The 9,388-nt window shown below is 48.9% G+C and overlaps 1 pseudogene; it reads right to left on the bottom strand.

Moving 5' to 3' along the window:
- Positions 1-1,860: 1,860 nt before the first annotated feature.
- On the bottom strand, positions 1,861-3,228 carry LOC143396666 (WD repeat and SOCS box-containing protein 2 pseudogene; annotated as a pseudogene).
- Between the last annotated feature and the right edge of the window lie 6,160 nt (positions 3,229-9,388).

The raw sequence follows: 9,388 nt of genomic DNA, 5'->3' as shown, positions 1-9,388 counted from the left end.
TGGAGTGGGGGTATGTTTATCCCTGTTTGCAGACCGGGGATGAGAGGTAATGTGGGGCAGAAGTCCCCTGAGTGTGAGAAGGCTGAACTGTGCAGGGGATAGAGAGAAGGGTGCAGGATAATGATGGGGAGGTGGGCAAGGCCCAGGTGGCCTGCCTCAGTGAGTGGGATTCTATCTTAAGAACAGTAGGGCACCTTCCAGGAGTTTTGATCTAGGAGAGAGATAGTCTGTGCTAGAGATCTTGACCACTATGAAGAGAGACACAGGGAGAACCCCAAGGCCCTCCCAGCTGTCCAGGTTAGAGATGTTGGGAGAGCAGGGGAGTTGGTAGAGGTGACAGTAGGAAGTTGACAGATGAAGATGAATGATGAAGATAGAATCTATGAGCCCCCATGGGTCACCAGGGTTTGGAGGAGAATCTCTGGGGGCTTAGAGGTGAGGGAGGGGCCACAATGCTCAGCTAAGCTGAGCAGAGGTTTATGATGTTTGCTAAGAGCCATAGCCAAGTAGTAATGATGCATGGCATTTTTGGTTCAAAGGTGACATCAGCAAGCCATTGAGATGATATGATTATGTTAAGATCTGCATTCAAATGGATATTAGACCCCTGCTGTCCACCTCAGCCTGCTAAGGGACTCCTGGAGAGTTCCCATTAGTTGGGGAAGTGCAGTAGGAGGGAATTCCAGAGGAGGGATTTCCTGTTGGTGTATGCTCCCAGGAAATGTGCCGACCCACACACGCAATTTGGCTTAATATGTGATATTCAAGAGAATATCAATTTACTAAATAGAATAAAGGTCATGAACTCTGTGTTTGAAGAGGAAAGAATTAGAGACAATGAGCCCCCTGCCATGCCAACCCCCTTGTAGTACTGGGTGTTAAATCCAGGGGCTTTTGGTTGTTTTTTTTTTTTCTTTCAAAATAATTTAAAATATATTAGATTTTCCTAAGGCAGATTTTGTCGGAATAAGGTGTCTTGATTAGATAGGTACATGCCACTGAGTGAGAACAGTACTTTTAAGGAGCTATTTTTGTTGGGTAGTTGAAACTGACTAATGAGTCTGATGAGGTCAAGCAGCAAAGGCAGATGTTGTACATAGAGTATAAACTGAAGTGCTGACAACACCAGTTCTTTACACAACGAAGACACATCTTCACTACTGTTCCATTTCAGTACTCTGATTTTTAGATACCATTGAGAAAAACACAGTTGTACCTTAACATCTGTTTAGAAAATGCAAATAAATATGATGCTAATAAATGGCCAACAACTGACAACTCAGTAGCCATTTGAACAGTCATGCATTTAGGAACACATCCTCATATAATCTGACATACAAATTTGTCATCTCCTGCACATGCACACCATTGTTTAAAAAATAATAATAAAAGATACAGCCAATAATAGTGTTTGTTATCAGTCAGGAACACAGCCTCTGATTTCGCCTGTTACTCAGGTAACACCTTATACCAAGTGCTCCATGGAAACTTGGTCCTGCTGATCAGAGGGAGCCTGAGGGAGGTAACTTGCCAATGTCAAAGCAGCTCTGAGCACAGCAGGAGGGGACATTAAACCATGCCACCACTCTACTGGGAACAAGGATGAGTATGCTACACAGCTCACATCCCAGCTGAGGGCACGTAAACCTTGCCACCACTAAGGAGAGGCTCTAGCGGCCTACTTGAATCATCAAAACATCAATAACTGCACTTTGAATCAAAATGACTACAAGGAGCTCAATATTTGCTTTTCACAAGTGGACTCAAGACTTAAAGTAAGGCTCTGTCACTGCAGAAGTGGGATTTTCTCCTCTAAGATTGGCTCGCACACGCCATGGAGAAGATGACCCATGACCAGCCCATTGGGATCTAGTCTGCTACATTCTCTTTACAATCCCAAAGAATTTCTATTTCAACCCAAGACCAGATGTTTGGCCCATTATTCCAGCTATTCCTTTGCTGGGAAGATTTATTCTGCTACAAGAAAACAAGATGTGCAGCATTGCTTAAAAAGTCCTGTATGTGAGGAATTCTTTCATTTTCTTGGGGATTGGCAGTGCTAGGACTTGGTAGGTTGTTAGGAAACTTCGAAGGGCTTTCCGGCATAAATGCTTCAGTGAGGACAGGACTCTAGGAGCAGTCCAGAACTGGACATGGCCATCTCTTGTCCCTGTGGCAATAACTCCACCATGTGGAAAAAACGTGCAGCAAAGTCCATTGGTCATGGGAGCAAATGCCACCAGAGCCTTCAGCTCCAGGGCCCAAATCCTGAGGAGCCTGTCGTCTGCCACTGTCGCAAGGTACAGGCCTTCAGGAGAGAAGCACACGGATCTCAAGGAGCTCATGTGGACATCGCTGTCATCCATGGCAGGCTCAAGATGGGTGTGGTGGAGTGACCTCAGCCTCTCGTCAGTGTAGGGGTCCCAAATAATGACGTTGGTATCATAAGAAGCTGTGACAAGCAAGGCAGAGTCTGGGGAGAAGTCACAGGAGACAACACTGCTTTGGTGGCCTTCTAGCTTCCGGATTAGTGTGTAGGACCGCATGCTCCAGAGGAAGACCGACTTCTCTCCAGCTGCGGAGCACAGCATACTGCAGTCAGGGGAGATGGAGCAGCAGTAAACCCACTGGAGGTGACCTGATAACACCTGAATCTGTTTACCTTGTTTATTCAGGTCCCAGATGCGAAGAGTCTTGTCCCGTGATGCAGAGACCAAAATCAAACTGCCACTGGGTGTGAAGCTCAGATCTCTCACAACGTCTTGGTGGCCAGAAAGATTCAAAAGCAGAAGCCCTGTCTGCACCTCCCAAATCTTGATCTGTCCATCATTAAGCCCTGTGGCAAGGATCAGGCAAGAGATAGCTGGCACTTGGGGGTGATGGCGTGCCCAGAGCTTCCTGCTGGGTGGAGAAGGCCACGGGCTGAAGGCCAAACCCCAAACAATCTGACCACAGTCCAGTGTCTTCTCTTTGGGGCTCCCTCGTCCTTTTGTATCATTTTTGCTGCTTCGGCTTTTGGCTTCGAACCCTTTAGGGATGAACTGCTCCTCCATTGGCCAAGGGATCAGCTTGACCATGCAATGTCCTTGAGACCAGGCAAACCAGGAGCCATCTGGGGAGAAGGCGACACTCCAGGTTTCACAGCTCGACTTCCAATCAAATTGGTGGGGGCGCCCGGGCTTGAGTTCTGCCAGCAGCAGCAGTTCCTCTCCGGCCTCCATGGAGGATGCGTGCTGTTCACGCTGCTGCTTCAAGGCCTGTTCTCTTAAGGTCATGTTGATATAACAATGGCCAAATTGCTGTAGGATAAAAGTTTGGCCTGTTTGGTTTACTGTGGTCTTATATTTACACCTGAGACATTCATTTGGAAATCCCAGTTCTATTCTGCAAGACAGTAAAACATCTTCTGAAAACTTTAATCAAGTGATGTTTGAGTCTGAAATTAAAAATGGACATGATCATAATTTGGCTTAATATGTGATATTAAAGAGAATATCAATTTACTAAATAGAATAAAGGTCATGAACTCTGTGTTTGAGGAGGAAAGAATTAGAGACAATGAGCCCCCTGCCATGCCAACCAACTCCCTTGTAGTACTGGGTGTTAAATCCAGGGGCTTTTGCATGCTAGGCAAGCACTCTACTACTGAGCTGCATCCCCAGCTAGAGAACTCATTTTTTCCACTTTGCTTTACAGGGTTTGTTGAGAGTACTGAAAGTACTTTTACAATTTTATCCCTTTATTTTCTTTTTTGGAAACATTTGAAAATCGACACAAAATAATTCTACATATTTATTACATATAGTGAGATGTTTGAATATATATACTCAGTTTATCAATTTTTGTGTTGTGAACATTCATTAAATGTACTCTTTTAAAAAAATATTTATTTTTTAGTTGTAGTTGGACACAATACTTTTATTTCATTTATTTTTATGTGGTGCTGAGGATCGAACCCAAGACCTTGCACTTGCTAGGTGCTTGCTCTAAGGCTAAGCCACAACCCTAGCCCCATTAAATGTACTCTTAATGCATATGTTGGCATAGATTTGGAGTGTAAGTATCTGAATTTATCTAAAACTGTTATTTGAACTTGGCATTCATGCAGAATGCCAGAAAGTCACTGGCCACTTGGAACATCCAAAGATACTGAGCCACAAATTTTTGAAAAATTAAGATATATAAAATCATGGACTACTTTTAAAGAAAATTGAACAATTGATTGCTTTAAATTTTATTTTTTAGTTGTAGTTGGACACAATACCTTTATTTTACTCATTTATTTTTATGTGGTGCTGAGGATCAAACCCAGGGCCTCACATGTGCTAGGCAAGTGCTCCACCACTGAACCAAAACTCCAGCCTTGCTTTAAAATTACACAAAAATAAATAGTGCAAGTACTTTAGTGCTTTTTGTCTATGTTGTCCTGTCCGATACATTGATGAGACAATTGACTTTCTGTCCATGCCACAATTTTAAATGTATTATGTATGTGGGAAAGATAACAAGTTTCTAAGTATGATTTCCTTTTCCAGAAAATGTCTGAGTTTAGACAGAGCTGAAGAAGCTGAGTGTGGCATGCTCTGATCAGAAGGAGAGGTCCAGTCTTCAGGGAGATGGTCTAATTGGGCTTGTGTGGTGATTAAGGGGCAGACAGCTCTGGCTTTGGAGGACAGAATTCCCCTGGCCCTCGCCACAGCCCCTTCTATCTCCTTCAGCAATTGTGAATATTTGGTCCCTAACACAACCACACCTGTAGAATAACCATGTTGGAATGTTAAAACTGGCATCGATGGGGCCAAGCCTCTCCTTTTTTCCAGACAATAATGCCCTGGCTAAAGGGAGTCTCACCTTTCACATCACCACCTCTGACACCAACCAACCAAGTGCAAAAGCTGTGCCTAGAAGGGCTGCTCCCATTTGGGGTGTATTACACAGGAGTGCACATACATACCTATGAGACTGAGCAATTTCTGGAGGCTGTGCCGTGCCCTTCCAAGTACCCAAAACTGGCAGCTTGGAACTCTGAGTGTAACACAGCTGGGCTGGTCATATTTGCCAAGTTTCCTTCAGAATTAAAACTCAGCACTTCAGTGATCATCTCTCAAGAAGGGGTTCCTAAAAGTTCTGAAAGTTTTAGACAATGACTTGGCATCTCTCCTTCCAGAAGACCAGTTCTGAAGATCAAGGCATCTCCTAGGTGCCATTTCTGCATAGCAGCAAGCTGACCCTGGCTGACTGCAACCTGTTGCCAAAACTGTTGAGATTAGGAGGACTCTTTAAGATGCACTGAGTGTATTCTTCACAATGAGATGGACATATCCTTTTTTGGATCAGGCGTGGCATGTGATGGTTTGGAGATGAGGTGTGCCTGAAAAGCTCATTTGAGTTAATGGAGGAATGTTCAGAGGTGAATGATGTGATTATGAGCATGGTGACCTAATCAATAAATAAATCCTTTGGGTGGATTAATAAATAGAAAGGACCATTGTACTGGGTTATAACTGTGGTTAGGTGGGGCATGGCTGGAAGATGGAGGCCACTAGTTGCATGCCCTTGGAGATAATATTTTGCCATTTGCTCCTTCTTACTCTCTGCTTTGTGGTTGCCATGAGGTAAGCAGCTGCCCTTCAAAATGTCCTAGTGCCCCAATGTTCAGCTCCACCTCTGGCCCAAGGCAATGGAGCTTGCTGCCCATGGACTGACTCCTCTGAGACATGAAACGTTCTGCATCACCTTAGCCCCAAAGCAATGCAGTCAGACAAACATGGACTGAGATCTCTGGAAAATGCAATGGTAGGCAACAGGAAGAACACTGCACACCTTCAATGTGGTGTAGAGAAAAGGATGTGTTTATTCTTTGGTCAGGATGAGAGGGAACTTCTCCCAAACAAAATATACATGATTTATCTGAAGTAATATCAGAGTCAGGCACCATTACTGGCTCAAGGATCCTGTGGGACAGTTCCAGGGACAACTGTAATGGTTTTCCAAATTGATAGTATGGTGGGAACTATAGCTGTAGTTATCTGAGGGCAACGGATGATGGTTTGACTCTGGATGGCTACAGTCATGTCCAGTAGAACCGTGGAGATATTTTTGGAGCCAAGTGGAATGACTGCCTAAGTAACCCAAAGGAAAGCAGCCTCAGAATGACCCTCTGGAGGGTGAGAATAACTGTGTGGTGGGTGTGGGAGAAGAAGCAGCGCAGAGCCAGGAGGAGCCTGAGCTCAGACCAAGTGGGGGTGGGGGTCTCTTCACCCTGGAGCCTTCCTTTGACCAACCGTCTTGGCTCAAGTCCTTTCTGCGTCAAGCGTTCCAGCCACACGTCACAAAGGCTAAACTCCAGTTCAGCCTTTGGTCGAAGGACGAGCTGGCTTCTCAGCCAAGCTGCTCTGTGCTGACTAGCATTGGACTAGTGTGGGACTTCTGCCTAGTGACGAGCCCCAGGTGCCCTCCATGGGCAGTCTTCTGACCAAGTGCGGTTGCAGGCCGCTCCGCAGGGCCCTCTTGGACCGTCAGACTCCCCTCCGCCTCCACCAGGAGACTCCCTCTCCTCACAGGGACCACCCCGCTGCACCTGCCTCTCCCCTCAGCCCTGCCAGCAGGCGTTACCTCCAGGATCCCAGACCTCGGGGGCCTCCTGCTGCTGGCAGGGACAGAGGCCCACTCCTCTGTCGGGGGATCCCGCTGCCGGTGGCCTGGGGGCCGTTCCCCCAAAAGCCAGTGCTATCCCGGAAGAACTCGCGCATCTTGGGGCCCTTGACAGCAGTAAGGGTGCCCCCTCCTGGGCGCAGGCCACTCCTCCTGCCTTCAGTTCCTCAGCTCATCCACCAAGCTGAGGGGCCCATGACACCTGCTCGCTGCCCTGTTGGTGCGCCTAAGGAAGCTGAGCTCAGGGCCCAGGAACAGCGAGAAAAAAGCAAGATCCACCAACAGGAGGAGGAGGAGAAGGAGGAGGAGGAGGAGGAGGAGGCGGAGGAGGAGGAGGAGAAGGAGAAGGAGAAGGAGGAGGAGGAGGAGAAGGAGGAGGAGGGGGAGGAGGAGAAGCTGAAGGAGGAGAAAGAAGAAAAGCTGGAGGAAGAGAAGGACGAGAAGGAAGAGGAGGAGGAGGAGGAGGAGAAGGAGGAGGAGGAGGAGGAGGAGAAGGAGGAGGAGGAGGAGGAGAAGGAGGAGGAGGAGGAGAAGGAGGAGGAGGAGGAGAAGGAGGAGGAGGAAGAGAAGGAGAAGGAGAAGAAGGAGGAGGAGGACACTCTGGGAGACCTCAGTGCCCTGGAGGGAAAGAGTGTTCCAGAGAGGGCCCAGGTGGCTCTCAAGAAGCTGTCATATGGGAGCCCCACCACCTGTAGCTCCCATGGCCCTGCTCAGGGAGTGCTCCTCCTGCTTCAAGCCCAGGGCCACTCAATGCTCCATAAGTGGGCCCAGAAGCATGTAGGTGAACTGGATCTGCCTGTCTCTCCAGCCTCCCAAGATGCCATCCAGGGAGAGCAGGGCCTAAAGCCGACCTGTGTTCTATCCCAGAGTCGGCCCTCACTAACTGCTGCTTCCAGGAGGCCAAATAAAAGGAAACGGCTCATGCCAGTGGCCCTGCCATCACTGATTTCCTGGCATCAGGATGGGCTGCCCCCACCTGCAAAGCGGCCACTTTTATGTACAAAAGGCACCCTGAGGAGGGTTCAGAGTGCCAGAAGTAACAACGTGGAGCCTGAGGCAGAGGTCGCCCAGGGCGGAAGAGAGGCTCTGAAGGACTGCACCACCACTGTCCATTCATCCTCCCCACCTGCAGGCCCTCCCTGGAATGCAGGCCCCCTCCCCCCACCCACTGACCCCTCCCCCATCCCAACCAACCTTGCCAGCAGGCAGATGGAATTCCAGCCTGCTGGGCCCCTGAACCTATCCATCCCTCCACCTTCCCCCTCATCTAATATTCCTCTGCCTCTTCCCAGGAAACCTCCTTCTCCCTTCAGCCCCAGTCCCCATGTTGGAGTTACCCCTAATGTGTTTCACCTTCCCACACCTCTTACCCAGGTCCCTTTCCCCTCCAATCCTACCTCTTCCAGAACGGAATCCCCAACCCCCATGTGTATTGATCCTCCTCCTCCTTTTGATCTTCCTCCTCCTCCAATTCCTCCTCCTCCACCTCCCCCTCCTCCACCACAACCACCTCCTCCCCTTCCTTCTTCTTTTCCTCCTCCTCCCCCTCCCCCTCCTCCTCCTCCTCATCTACCTCTTGCTTTTCCTCTGCCTCCTTTTTCTCCTACTCCTTCTCCATTTCCTCTTCCTCCTCCATCTCCTCTTCCTCTTCCTCTTCCTCCTCCTCCTCATCTTCCTCCTCCTCCTCCTTCTCTTCCTCCTCCTCCTCTTCTTCCTCCTCCTCCTTTTCCTCTTCCACCTCCTCCTCTTCCTTCTCCTTTTTCTCCTCTTCCTTCTCCATTTCCTCTTCCTCCTCCTCCCATTCCTCCTCCTCCAACTCCTTTTTCTGCTCCTCCTCCTCTTCCTCCTCCTAATGTTCCCTCTCCTTTGGCTGCTCCTCCTGCTGCTCCTCTTCCTCCTCCTCCTCATTCTTTCCCAAGACCCACTCCTGTCCCTTCCACCCACAACCCCAATACCCAGGGCCAGCATTCCATCCCTCCAACCCTCATAGCCATGTCATCGGCTCACCTTTCCCAGCATCCTGCTGTGCTGCCTGAGGACATGGCCATGGACACTACCCCCCCTTCCATGGCGGTCATTTTCCCATCTTCTGCATCCAGTGACAGCTCTGGCCCACACCGCAGTGTCCGTGGCCATAGGCAGCACAGGCAGCCAGCAAAGGGACCAGTCTTCCCCGGCCTCCCAACCCTTCAGTTCTCCCAACCCAACCCCAATCTGTCCCATTCCATTGTCCCACCAGCCACCCCTCAGCCTGCATCAGGGAACCCTGCTGGACAGCAAAGAGCCTCTCTTCCCAATGCCCCCATGGTTACCATGCTGCCAGTGAAGGTCCACTCACCGGCCTCCACCCTGGCACAGAAGGCCTCTACACCACCAACCTCCCAGGCTGCCAGTGAGGAGCCCATGGATACGACCCCTCCTTCGAAGGCTGTCATGTTCTAGTCACCTCCTGCCTGCCAAGTTCTTAGACTGACTCAATTTGGTAAGCATGACAGACACCTCGACAGCTATTTCTATATTGTAGGCCTGGTGCCGCATATTTGGGGTTTGATTTCTGCTTGCTATTTCTTCCCAATGTTACTTTTGAGGTAAAATGTGCTTTGCAAATGTTGGCTTTTGACATAATAGCTGAAGACTCAATCACCAATGAAGCAGCATATGTGTGTATATGAACACACACACACACACACACACACAAACACACACACACACACACACCAGAAATGCCACAGTC

Source organism: Callospermophilus lateralis, chromosome 4, assembly GCF_048772815.1.
Source record: "Callospermophilus lateralis isolate mCalLat2 chromosome 4, mCalLat2.hap1, whole genome shotgun sequence".
Lineage (NCBI taxonomy): Eukaryota > Metazoa > Chordata > Mammalia > Rodentia > Sciuridae > Callospermophilus > Callospermophilus lateralis.
This window is presented reverse-complemented; position numbering and strand designations above follow the sequence as displayed.